At 37.5% G+C, this 14,173-nt stretch overlaps 1 protein-coding gene across 9 annotated transcripts in view; it reads right to left on the bottom strand.

Annotated features, from left to right (window-relative positions):
- The window catches only part of LOC137615397 (uncharacterized), a 72,702-nt gene that overhangs the window by 40,489 nt on the left and 18,040 nt on the right, over positions 1-14,173 (bottom strand). The gene's annotated exons all lie outside the window — the stretch shown is intronic.

Raw genomic sequence — 14,173 nt, 5'->3', positions numbered from 1 at the left:
GGTCTTCGGTCATACATACATGAATCGCATACATATAAACACATAGTCTCCTCTTTAATAAGAAGATCAAGCATAACCCGAACACCAAAATAAATTCGAACATATGATATAGCTGTTTCACGGGAGGACCATGATGAAATATACGACTGACGAAGCCTAAGTCATTGCCATAATGCAGGTATCGGAAGGTAGGGATTTACACACACCTGTGCGCGACAAGTGGGTGTCTACAGATGTGCGCCTGAAAAACCAGCTGTGTACATGCAAAAATGGGAATAAAAAACACTGATATCAGCAGCACTCATTACATGCACTCGTCCAAATGATCTTTGAAAATTCCTCAAGAAGGTCTTAGGTATATTGAAAAAAAATTTCATGTAAATATATATATATATATATATATATATATATATATATATATATATACATATATATATATATATATATATATATATATACATATATATATATATATATATATATATATATATATATATATATATATATATATATATATATATATATGTATATATAAATATATAAATTTTATTTATTTATGGGTCCCTAGAGATTGCAAAAGAAGCAGGGAAAAGAAAAGAAGACAATGGATTAATGAACTAAGGAAATTTGCTGTTATTAACTGGCATAGGGAGACAATAAACAGACGCGAGTGTCCTGCGGTGGACTGCTTATGGCTGATGACACACACATACATATATATATATATATATATATATATATATATATATATATATATATATATATATATATATATAGTAGCAAATCCTGGCACCCAGTCCATAAACTTGTCGACAGTAATGGTTAATTGCATTTTGCTTACTTCGTAATTATAGGAATTTCCAACCTGTCTTAATCGAACATTGCATAATGTTAGGTCTTCATCAATGTCAAGTCCACGGATACTAAATTTCAATATTAAAGTCCCATACATAAAAGAAAAATAAAATCCCTTTGGTTAATAGGATCCCAACCAGCCATTCCGGTTTAGGACTGGTCGTACGACTGGTGAACTCATCCTTTAAATAAACCATGCATAGACGCTAATGGTCTATGGCAAGCAGAAAATGCCTCTATGGGTAGAATGTCAATAATCCCCCTCCCCCATAATTAGAGAGCAAGTCTCTCTCTCTCTCTCTCTCTCTCTTTCTCTCTCTCTCTCTCTCTCTCTCTCTCTCTCTCTCTCTCTCTCTCTCTCTCTGTATATATATATATATATATACGTGTATATATAACATATACCTCTCTCTCTCTTTCCGGTCACGCTCATCTCTCCCCGTCCCTCGGATAGGGGGTAGTCATACCCTGGTGAGAGGGAGCTCCCTGTTCGTCTGTGTACATATCTATCTAAAGATTTAGCCGTCATTTTAAACAGGTAACGTGCACTAGTAATACGATAATGATGAATTATGTTTATGAATTATAGAAACTATTACATTTCTCGTTCCATTTTTTTCGGCTGTCTTTGGGCAATGATAGCATTAGCCTTCCTAACAGATCATATTAGGACGATTAGAAAGACAGCTGGACTTCAATCAACCAAGAGAGCAGGCAGCCTTTAGTAGTGGATATTCAACAATTGACAATATCCATTTAATTAACAAGCTAATGAAAAAATCAAGAGTATGACAACGCACTAAGTATGGCATTTATAGACTATGAAAAAGCTTTTGATTCTGTCAAATCTTCAGTAGTAATGAAAGCCCTTCAAAGACTAGGAATAGATGAATCTTATGTTAAAAAACTTGAAGATATCTAAACAGAAAGTAAAGCAATCCTCAACATACATAGATAGTGAGAAAATTCCCATTGAGATATGAGTTAGACAGGGAGACCCCATCTCTCCTAAATTGTTCACAGCATGCCTAGAAGAAAGTTCTTAAAATTTAGATTGGGAAAATGTAGGAAAAATTATTAATAAGGAATACCTTAACCACTTGAGATTTGCAAGTGACCTAGTTCTGTTTAGTGAATCAGAGGAAGAATTGTGAAAGATGATAGAAGATTTGAATAAAGAAAGCAGAAATGTAGGACTGAAAATGAATATGAGTACAACTAGGATATTGTTCAATGAAAATGCATAGACAACAAATAATGGTATTTGTCGAACCTCTAGAGATTGGTAATGAATATACGTGCTTAGGACAAACGGTGTTTCACCAGAACATGAGACCAAAATTAAGCCAAGGATAAGCATGGGATGGAGAGCTTTTGGTAAACGAAATGAAATTATGAAAAGTAAAATGCTGTTTTCTCTAACAATAAAAATACTTAATCAGATGCTCCTACCAGTATTTACTTATGCATCAGAAACTTAGAACTTTAGAACATAAGTTAGTTACAATTCAACATAGATATGAGAGCAAACTAGAATAAGATATTTTAACAACATTCAAGAGAAAGAAATCGACATGGGCAGGACCTATAATGAGAATAACAGATAATAGATGGACTTAAAGAATAACAGAATGTGTCCTTAGAAATTGCAAAAGAAATGGGGAAGGAAGAGAATACGACGGATTGACAAACTTAAGAAAATTTGTGTGTATAGATTGGCAAAGAAAGACCATAAACAGATGAGAGTTGAAGGACACGTCTGAGGCATTTCTCCTGCCGTGGACTAATAACGGCTGATATGTTCCAGCGAGACAACTTTCGTAAGAGGGGCGATAGGAAATAAGGAAAAACTTACCCCATATATATATATATATATATATATATATATATATATATATATATATATATATATATACACATATACATATATATGTATATATATATATATATATATATATATATTTATATATATACACACATATATATATATATATATATATCTTCGGTGAAGGCAGCAACAGCCAGTAATGAACACAAATTTCATGGTATGGATAGGGAAAGAGTTGTTCAAATTGTCCTTTTTTATTATTCCCAACGTTTCGTGATTCTTAATCACATTGTCCAGGGCTAAAAGTAAAACATATACAAAAGAATTAAGAAACAGTTAAAAATTTTTACAAATTCATTCAAAACTATAAAAAACAGTTGAAATTTAAATGAAAATTAAAAGGAAAAAATGAATAAATAAATATATATACATCAGACAAAGTAGTGGAACCAACCTCGCAGAAGCGTAGTGAGAAACTGTATGCCAACAAGAGTTAGAAAATAAACCAAAGAAAACTATGACAAATACAACTGAATAGAAGAAGCTTGGGTATTTAACGTCGTTAAATACCCAAGCTTCTTCTATTCAGTTGTATTTGTCATAGTTTTCTTTGGTTTATTTTCTAACTCTTGTTGGCATACAGTTTCTCACTACGCTGACGTTAAATACCCAAGCTTCTTCTATTCAGTTGTATTTGTCATAGTTTTCTTTGGTTTATTTTCTAACTCTTGTTGGCATACAGTTTCTCACTACGCTTCTGCGAGGTTGGTTCCACTACTTTGTCTGATGTATATATATTTATTTATTCATTTTTTCCTTTTAATTTTCATTTAAATTTCAACTGTTTTTTATAGTTTTGAATGAATTTGTAAAAATTTTTAACTGTTTCTTAATTCTTTTGTATATGTTTTACTTTTAGCCCTGGACAATGTGATTAAGAATCACGAAACGTTGGGATAATATATATATATATAATATATATATATATACATATATATATATATATATATATATATATATATATATATATATATATATATATATATATATATATATATATATATATATATATATATATATATATATATATATATATATATATATATATATATATATATATATATATATATATATATATATATATATATATATATATATATATATATATATATATATATATATATATATATATATATATATATATATATATATATATATTATGTATACATACATATATATATGGCGTAAATTTTTTCCTTATTTCCTATCGCCCCTCTTACGAAAGTTGTCTCGGTAGAAAATATCCTGTTGGTCAGGGTAAGACCTTCACAGGAAAAGGTAGCATTTCAAAATTTTACTTTGAAAGGGATAGAGTAGAAAATCGCGTTTATTAGTACAAATAACATATGTTTTAGTAAACTTGCAATTCACTCAGTACCACAGTATTATTATTATTATTATTATTATTATTATTATTATTATTATTATTATTATTATTATTATTATTACTACTACTACTACTACTACTACTACTACTACTACTACTACTACTACTTGCTAAGCTACACTCTTAATTGGAAAAGCAGAATGCTATAAGTCCGAGGGCAAAGGAATAAGTTGGATGGATTCTGAATTTAGGTCATAAGGCTGAAATGCTTATTTTAGGGTAAAGATTCGGCCAAATTATTAGTCAGTTTTCGAATAAAATTGAAATAACATCTTTATCAAAGCGATATATAACCTACGCCATGGAGAGCATAATCTAACAGCAAGCTTTCGGAGAAAAAAAAAAAAAAAAAAAAAAACACACACACACACACACACGTAACTACAACGAAACTATTACCTTAACAATCACATAGGAGTTTTCCTCTACCTTGAATTGTTATAAAAAAGTTATTACCGAGTCATATTTCATAATAGAATAAAAACATGTGTAACTAAAACTTATGCATTGCTAGCCTTGCAAATGCATGCACGGTAAATAATTCTAAAATTAATCTCAAAAAGGTTAATTATCCTTTCCGATATCAGAATATTTTACATTTATATGAAAAGGGTGGTTTAAAAAGGTACAATATATGATTTGGAGGTGAAAATTTACTCTTGATTAACTTGCTTAATAACATTTTCGTAATAACAAGTTGTGGTGTAACTAAACATAGAAAATGGGTGTATTTTCTTCTTCAAAGAAAACAGATAAAAAATGTAATGGGAGACTAAACGTAAATAAAATAAGGGGTAATGACCTTCAAATCTTAATCGAATTGAGTATAGATATGATTAACGGTACCTGGTTTATAATGCTTCTGGAAGTGTTAAAAATAAATCGGCCATTTGGAATAAGAGCGGTCCCATTTGGCAGAAGGATCAACAATTTTCTAATGGGCAAAACAAGGATCCCTATTCCTCAGAGGGTTATTCATTACTGTATTTTGAATTGGAACAACCAATAACGTTTCTGATGGTGACTTAACTTCTTGTTGTTTTTAAATCACCAATATTACCAACTGACTCATTACTGCCAAGGTAATTGTCCTTTGCAGACGTTGTCAAATCCTAATTGGATAGCAGGATGATACAAGGTGTTAAATGTTGGTTTGTTTGTCCTATGAAAACGCACCCAACGTTTGTTTACGCTGGTAAGTGTAGTGTTTGTCCAATGAGAACGCACCCAGGTTTGTTGACATTATCGAAATAGTTGATTTATTGAAAAATATGTTTATTTGAAAGGTTGATATGTTATTATGATTGGGTCATTACAATTATAAAGAGTAATCCATGTGAATTGTGATTATATTGTGAAAACTGTATTAATTTCCCGAGTGGATGGGAGCCGGGACTTCCCCTCTCCCGTTTTCGTCACATATTTGTATTTTTTTTTACCTTTGGGGAAGCTTTAAAGAGAATAAAAGTGATAAATTTATAATTTGCTGGTTAAATGGATTTGTCTTGTCTGTATCGCAATGTTATCTATTTTTATTATGTGAAGTTTTCTACAAAAAAGGAACCATGGGACCTGCGTGCTCCCCCAAGCTGTTGTTTGAATCTGTAGTAGAGGGTAGAGAGGAAATAAAGAGAAAACGGAAAGGTCGTTTCCTTTCTCCCGGAGTTTATTTTTGAGTATTACGAGAAAATTGAGGAGGCTATGCCTCAAACTGAGGGGCTAATGGCCCACATTCAACATGGTGCCCAGACCCGGGAATCAGATGAGAGCGAGGCTGAATTTACTGGATTCCCCAACGACATAAATCAACTTAGGAGAGCAGTGCTACAGAGAGAGAAGGCAACAATATGGCTGCGTTGTGCCTCAGAAGATTTGACCAGAGCCATGGCCGGTAATCCGACCTGGCATGAAATTACAAGTCTCGTAAAAGACTACGATAATAAGAAGGCCGACTGGGAAGAAATAATTCAGCGAGACCAGAATTCTATAGAGGATGTTGACGAGCTCCAGAGAAGAATACTTGAAGACCACCATTTTCTTCAAGAGGTAAGAAAAATCCGTACTGAAGCAGCAGCTACCTTAGAGAGGCTGGGCAAGGACAGAAACTTGGTTGCTAATAGGTCCAATGAAGATATTAATTCAGGCAGTGAAGTCGGTAATGAGGGTTTTAGTGTGCAATTGCCTAAACTCCAGCTAGTGAAATTTGGCGGGAAAATAACAGTGGCGGCCATTTTGGGACCAATTTATGGCACTTGTGGACGATCAGCCTATGCCTCTTGTTTCCAAATTTATGTATCTTCAATCTGTTTTAGAGGGTGAGGCTAGGGGTGTACTACAGGGCCTCACCCAAACAACAGCTAATTACAAGATAGCCTGTGAGTTGTTAGAAGAAAGGTATGGCGATCCAGAAAACATTATATCAGCTCACCTTCAAGCCCTAATGCAACTTAGCTCATCTAGGAGCGCAAGGACTGAAATTCACACGTCCTCTTTGCGGAAATTACAGGATGAGTTAGTAGGCCATGTGCGCAGTTTGGAGGCCCTTGGAGTTGGAGGTGAACAGTACGGGCGGATCTTGGTGCCTATGATCCTTGCTCTGTTACCTCATGACATAAGGTTGGACTGGTCGCGTAGTGGACGGAAAAGAGGAGATCTCGACGGATTGCTGAAGTTCTTGCAACGAGAAGTGGAAGGCAGAGAGAGGGCAGAGGCTATCAAGAGACTAAGCCTTGGAAAATCCGAGGAACCCAGTGTAGAACGACGGACTAAAAAGCACACTCCCAGTTCAGCCTCTGCCCTTCAAACTTCATCAGAAGAAAGTGGTTCGAAGACGTTTTGCGCATTCTGTGGAAAGCTGCATCCCAGTGAAAGGTGTTTAGGTATAACTAAGCTCCCCCTTGCAGAAAGAGAAGAAGCCGTGCGTAATCGGCGTTTGTGTTTTAAGTGTTTATCTAAAAGCCATTATGCAAGTGTTCAAAGTGCAAGACTGGGAATCACAACTCCCTTGTATGTCGGAGATCTGAAACGAAACCCTCCGTAACAGCTAGTGAAAATAACCCTGTAGTAGAGGGAGTGCAAGAGGGGTCAAATTCTGTGACCCATGTGGGGGTAGCACCTTGTGAGGTGAAAAACAAGGTTAATTCAAGGTGTTGTGTATTGCAGACGGCCCAAGTCAGGGTAGTAGGCCATCAGGGTATCACATTTGCTACTGTAATGTTTGATACAGGGTCAGATCGGTCTTACATTTCAAGGGAACTGGTCAAACGGGTCAAGCCTAAGTGGCTGACTTCTGAGTATTTATCATTTTCTGCCTTTGGCGGAGGGAAAGCCTCTAAGGCAGATTTGTGTAGTATTTATGAAATAATGAGTGTAGGGGCAAATGATCACAAATATAGTTTTAAGGTTGCTGAGATTGATGTAATTTGTCCTCCGTTATCTAGGTCCAAAGTGGACCCCAAGTGTTTAGAACCTTTTTCTCACCTTAAGTTGATCGATGAGTATGGATCCCATCGAAATTTACATATTGATATGTTGATAGGCCTTGATTTATATTGGAAGATGATGATCCCCAACCAGGTTATGTATAATGACGGGCTTGTGGCCCAGGAGACAATTTTTGGTTGGATTTTGTCCGGATCCTTTAATAGGTCTGAAGGTAAAATTGGTGTAAGTGTACAATTGTTAGCAATTGAGAATGTACAAGAGTGTAGTTTGAGTCAATTTTGGGATCTAGAGTCTGTTGGCATAAAACCCAACGAACTACATTCTGAGGCGATGAACCCTGACCCAGTCTTGGTTCAATTTGAGAATTTGGTAAGTTTTAAAGATGGTCGCTATGAAGTGGCCCTACCATGGAAATCTGAGAATATGAAATTAGATTTGATCAATAATGAACATCATGCTTTGAGAAGATTGGAAGGTCTCTATAATAGGTTAGGTAAAAACCCCTGTCTGCAGGAGCAGTATTTTAAGGTGTTTAATGAATATGAAAGGGAGGGTATTATTGAAGAAATTCCTTCCCATCAACGGGAAGGTGGGTATCCTATATTTTATTTGCCTCATCGGCCTGTGGTACGGGAAGGGAGCCTAACCACCAAGGTGAGGCCTGTTTTTGATGGATCTGCACGTGGCAGGAATGGAGTATCTCTGAATGATTGTTTAGAAAGTGGTCCTTCACTCAACCCTGATTTAGTTGAGGTGTTGTTAAGATTTAGAAGGTGGAGGGTGGCCTTAACAGCTGATATTACAAAGGCTTTTCTTCAAATAAAGGTAAGAAGGGAGGACCGTGATGTTCATAGGTTTTTGTTGAAAGAGGGGAACAATGTTAAACATTTCAGATTTATAAGAATGCCCTTTGGTAATAAGAGTAGTCCATTTTTATTAAATGCCACCTTAAAATTTCATTTAAAGAAATACCCTCTCACAGAGGTGGTTTCTGAACTGTATGAGAATCTATATGTAGATGATTGGCTATCTGGGGCTGATAGTCCCGCAGAAGCAAGTTTAAGATTTGAAGAAGCCTATGGTATCCTGCAGGAGGCTGGTATGTCATTGTCAAAGTGTACGTCTAATTGTAAGACTTTAACTATAACTGAAGGTTCTAGTGAAGAGAGTGTCAAGGTTCTAGGCCTCCACTGGGTATCCTCCCCTGACTGTTTTACCTTTAAGGTTGAGAACCTGGACCCCTTTGGAGATATTGTTTGTACCAAAAGAAATGTGCTAAGCCTCATAGCTCGGTGTTTTGATCCCTTGGGGCTCATATGTCCGTTTGTTATGCATGCAAAAATACTGTTTCAAGAAATCTGGAGATTAGGTTTAGATTGGGATGAGCTATTACCCGAGGCTATGCAAGGCAGAGTTAAATTATGGGTTGTAGGATTTTCTGTGCTTGAGTCATTTAGAGTAGATCGGTACTTGTTTTCTGAGTCACCCTTTAAGGAAATTCCTAATGTTCAATTCCATGCATTTAGTGATGCTTCAGAAAAGGGTTATGGTGCTTGTGTTTATGTGAGAGTGCCTGAGGGGGATAAATTCAAGGTATCGCTGGTTGTTGCAAGAGGCAAGGTAGCCCCTATAAAAAGGGTTTCCCTTCCTAGGCTTGAATTACTCGGAGCCCTGTTATGTGCTAGACTTGTTGTGTTTGTGACGTCCGCCTTGCAGCTGGGTAAAGAGGTTTCTGTTCAATGTTGGACGGATTCCACAGTAGCCCTAGCTTGGATAAAGGGGGACCCCAATAGATGGAAAACCTTTGTGGCTAACAGGGTTGTTGAGATTCAACATTTGACACCTCCTTCATGTTGGCAGCATTGTCCAGGCAAGGACAACCCAGCGGATCTTGTATCTCGAGGTGTTTTTGCTGAGCAGCTTTTGCAGTCTGATATTTGGCTGAAGGGTCCTCCTTGGCTCTGTTCCTCCCCGCTCCCTCATCAGGAAGGCAGGGGGGCGGACATTCCTTCAGAAGAGATATGTGATACTGACACAGTTTGTGTTGCAGTTGAAATTGAGCCGCCCTTATTTGAATTCACCCGATGGAGTTCCTTTACAAAGGCCCTTAATGTAGTAGGTTGGGTACTGAGATTTGTTGGGAATTGCAGACCTTCGTCCCGCAAATTAAGTGGACCTTTAACCTATGGAGAATTGACGAAGGCTAAGGTACAACTGCTGTACTTGTGCAACGAGAGGCCTTTGCAAAGGAAGTAAATGCTCTGAGTAGATCTCTCCCCCTCCCAAGGGGTTCTTCCTTGATTAAACTTGATCCTTACCTAGATGAGGATGGGCTACTGAGAATAAAAGGGCGCTTAGAGAATGCAGACTTGAGTTTTGAGAGTAAGCACCCTATAATAATTCCTGGTACCCACATTGCTTTACTGTTAGTTCGTTTCCAGCATAGGTTGCTCAAGCATGCTGGTGTTGCTACACTTGTATCCACTTTACGAAACAGTTACTGGATCATTCGCCTTCGTCAGATTGCAAAGAAGGTTTGTCGAGAATGTGTGACTTGTCGGCGTTGTGATGCCTCGGCTTGTTCCCAGCCTGTGGGGCCACTTCCCGAGTTGAGAGTTAAGTCGGCTCCTCCATTCACGGTTACAGGTCTGGATTTTGCTGGTCCTTTATTTTGTATTGATTTTCCATCCAAGAAATTGTATATACTTCTTTTTACCTGTGCTGTCATTCGAGCTGTTCATTTAGAGCTCACCGAGTCTCTTTCGGTTGTTGATTGTAATTTGGCCATTAGACGGTTTGTAGCTAGACGGGGTGTTCCAACAGTGTTCTACTCTGACAATGCTAGAACCTTTGTGAGTGTCTCCAACCTGTTAAGAGAACATTATGGCTCGTTGACGCCCCAATGGAAGTTTATTGTACCTAATGCTCCTTGGTGGGGAGGCTGGTGGGAACGCCTCATTAGATCTGTGAAAGTTGCACTGAGGAAAACATTGGGCACTAATTCTTTGTCCAAGAGTGAATTAGAGACTACACTTCATGAGGTGGAAGCTTGTATTAATTCTAGACCCTTGACATTTGTAGGTGAGGAACCTGATATCACAAATCCTCTTACCCCTTCCCATTTCCTAATAGGCCGTTCTGCAGGTTTTCAGTTAGAGTTAGTAGATGATCCAGACTGTGGTGTATCCTCAAAGGATTTGTGTGTAAGAGAAGCTGTGCGTCTGGGTCAGTTAGACAAATTTTGGAGAATATGGCAGACTGAGTATCTTAGAAACCTGCCTTGTATGGTGAAGGGGTTCAAGCCAAATTGTAACCTTAAAGAGGGTTCTGTTGTACTAGTAAAGGATGAACGGGTGCCAAGGTTAAGGTGGCCTCTTGGAGTTATTACTAAGTTGTATCCTGGAAAAGATGGGGTTGTTAGAAGTGTTGAGGTTAAAACCAAACGTGGATTTATATCCAGACCTGTGCAAAATTTGTATAATCTAGAAATAACAGATTTGAAGGGTGAAATGGGTAGTAATTCCCAGGAGGAGAGACTTGAGAATCTTAGACAGGAGCCTGTAGAATCACCCTTAGTGTCTAATGTTGGTAAGTCCCGAAAGGGAAGACCTATTAAGGTTCCTATTAAACTTGACTTGTAGATTAAGGTAATAAGATAGCCTTGGAAGGCTCTGATGATGATAGGAGTGTTGAGACACTCCTATGGTGGGGAGGATGTTAAATGTTGGTTTGTTTGTCCTATGAAAACGCACCCAACGTTTGTTTACGCTGGTAAGTGTAGTGTTTGTCCAATGAGAACGCACCCAGGTTTGTTGACATTATCGAAATAGTTGATTTATTGAAAAATATGTTTATTTGAAAGGTTGATATGTTATTATGATTGGGTCATTACAATTATAAAGAGTAATCCATGTGAATTGTGATTATATTGTGAAAACTGTATTAATTTCCCGAGTGGATGGGAGCCGGGACTTCCCCTCTCCCGTTTTCGTCACATATTTGTATTTTTTTTTACCTTTGGGGAAGCTTTAAAGAGAATAAAAGTGATAAATTTATAATTTGCTGGTTAAATGGATTTGTCTTGTCTGTATCGCAATGTTATCTATTTTTATTATGTGAAGTTTTCTACAAAAAAGGAACCATGGGACCTGCGTGCTCCCCCAAGCTGTTGTTTGAATCTGTAGTAGAGGGTAGAGAGGAAATAAAGAGAAAACGGAAAGGTCGTTTCCTTTCTCCCGGAGTTTATTTTTGAGTATTACGAGAAAATTGAGGAGGCTATGCCTCAAACTGAGGGGCTAATGGCCCACATTCAACACAAGGAAGGGCTTCAATAAGGAGAGCAGCTTAGTCAGTAAAAGAAATAGTGAAATCAATAATAAACTACATATGAGAAATAATGAAAATATAAAATATATCAAAATCAGTAACAAAGTTAAAATAGATCATTCATATATAGAATTTGAAACAAGACTTATGTCAACCTGATCAAAAGAAAAGCATTTGCAGCAAGTTTTGAGCTTCTGAAGTTCTATTGCATGATTATGAAGAATATTCCACAATATGATGACAGCTGGAATAAACTTCTAGAATACTTTAAGAATAGAAAAACATCAAATTAGACCTTTCATATGTAGACTACAAAAACTTTAGAAAAAAAATCAAATACGATAGAACAGCGTGCCCGAGTGTACCCTAGAACAAGAGAACTCTAATCCAAGATTGTGGAAGGCCATGGTACAGAGGCTATGGCATGGCAAGGCAACTGAAAAATTATTTGTAGAAGATAATCATCTCTCAGACAATAAAAGGTCCATTCTAGGGTTTGTTTCCTCACAAATACATGATGTATAAACCCCCTCCAAAAACTGAAGAAAAATTCTGTTTGAAGGATAGAGGTACGAATAACGAATGGATTTTATACTTGGCAGAGAAAGTTGATTAGAGCACATAGCAACTTCCAAAACTTGGTATGTTGATGGAACATTTGTGGTAGCGTCACAGCTATCTTAACAAGTGTAGATCTTCATGTTCAGGAAAAATAACAGAGTTCACTCTGTATTGTATGTACTTTTACAAAATCAACAGTATGCAACCTTCATGAGGATGTTTGAGATGATAAAGTAGATGATTGCAAATTTTGAACGTGCAGCTATTACCACAATTTAAAGGCCCATCCACACGATCGCCAAATGCGGACAGGGCACTCGGATTTGGCCGTAATTATCTTGCTTTGAACCAGTTACCAGATCAGACAGTCTAAGGCAAGCAGTAGGCACATGCAGGCGAACGTATGACTTAGGCCAAGCAGAGGGCAAGAGGGCAGAAGGCAGTCAGAGTTATACCAGGCAACGTGGTCCCTAGTCAGACGTCCATCTATTGCCTCAACAACACCATGGGCACTTCGATGGTCCTGGTTTGCCTGTGCTTTCCTCGTCGATGACGTCATATCCACTTGTGATCGCCCATCATACCAAGAAATTGGTAACAGTGTCAGCCTGCTGTGTATGTGCCCCTCGTGTGGGAGCTAAGTCTCCTTCTCCAACATGGGTTGTGGTAGTCGATGTGGTAACGTCCCTGTCTGATGGACGACAGACAGGAGTTCGAGTCCTGCTCAAACTTGTTAGTTTCTTTGGTCGCTGCAACCTCACCATCCTTGTGAGCTAAAGAAGGGGGGTTTGGGGGAGCCTATAGGTCTCTCTGCTGAATTATCACCAGCCATTGCCTGCCCCTCCATGGTCCTAGCTTGGGTGGAGAGGGGGCTAGGACGCTGATCATAATGTAGATATGTTTAGTCTTTAGACCATCGTCCTGCTTGATAGGGCAATGTCACAGTTCCTTGCCTCTGCCATTCATGAGAGGCCTTTAACCTTCAAGTGTACAAGTCAGACGCTGCCTGTTTCTAGATACAGAATCTACTGAAACAGTTAATTAGTCTCATGCATTTATATAACAGATACCCCGACTTTGCATTACATGCAAAAAATAACTGCTCTATGTTTGGTGCCAGTTGACGACCTTGTCAGTCACGTGGATTCTTTGGCAGGTAGTTTAAAGGAGTGGTTCATTCCAATTTTAAACTGATTCGATGACAATTAAACTGGCCGTCCTTATCGGGATTAAGAGAGTAAACTATTACTCCCGGTCCTTATCGTCGTGGAGTAGGCAGAAAAAGTTATTTATTTCCTACGGAGACGCAGAATATGTAACAGAGAACGTTAGATGGAGAGGATAGAACAAATAACTATCCTGAGGCGGCCAACAGGGGTTTGAAAAGTGAAGTGGGAATGGTACCCACAACCTTAAGGAAATTTCATCTTTCATTAAACTCAAATTCTCAAGACCCTGTACTAGAGATCCTAGTTACTAAATATATGAATGATTCATCCTCATTAATAAATGAATAAACAAATTTATATATCATAATCTTTAAGCATATTCGTAAAGTTAGAGACGAGCACTTTGAAGAACTTCCACCTGGTATCAAAAACTACTTCAATACAGAAAATCCGATGAGAGGATTTGAAAAAAAAAGAAAAAAAAGGAAAAAAAAAGTGCTTCCGAATATGGCTGCAGGGCAGAAATCATCTTTGTTCAGTAGG

This window comes from Palaemon carinicauda, chromosome 21 (assembly GCF_036898095.1).
Source record: "Palaemon carinicauda isolate YSFRI2023 chromosome 21, ASM3689809v2, whole genome shotgun sequence".
Classification (NCBI taxonomy): Eukaryota; Metazoa; Arthropoda; class Malacostraca; order Decapoda; family Palaemonidae; genus Palaemon; species Palaemon carinicauda.
The sequence above is the reverse complement of the archived record's forward strand: the minus strand, read 5'-3'. Positions and strand labels throughout refer to the sequence as shown.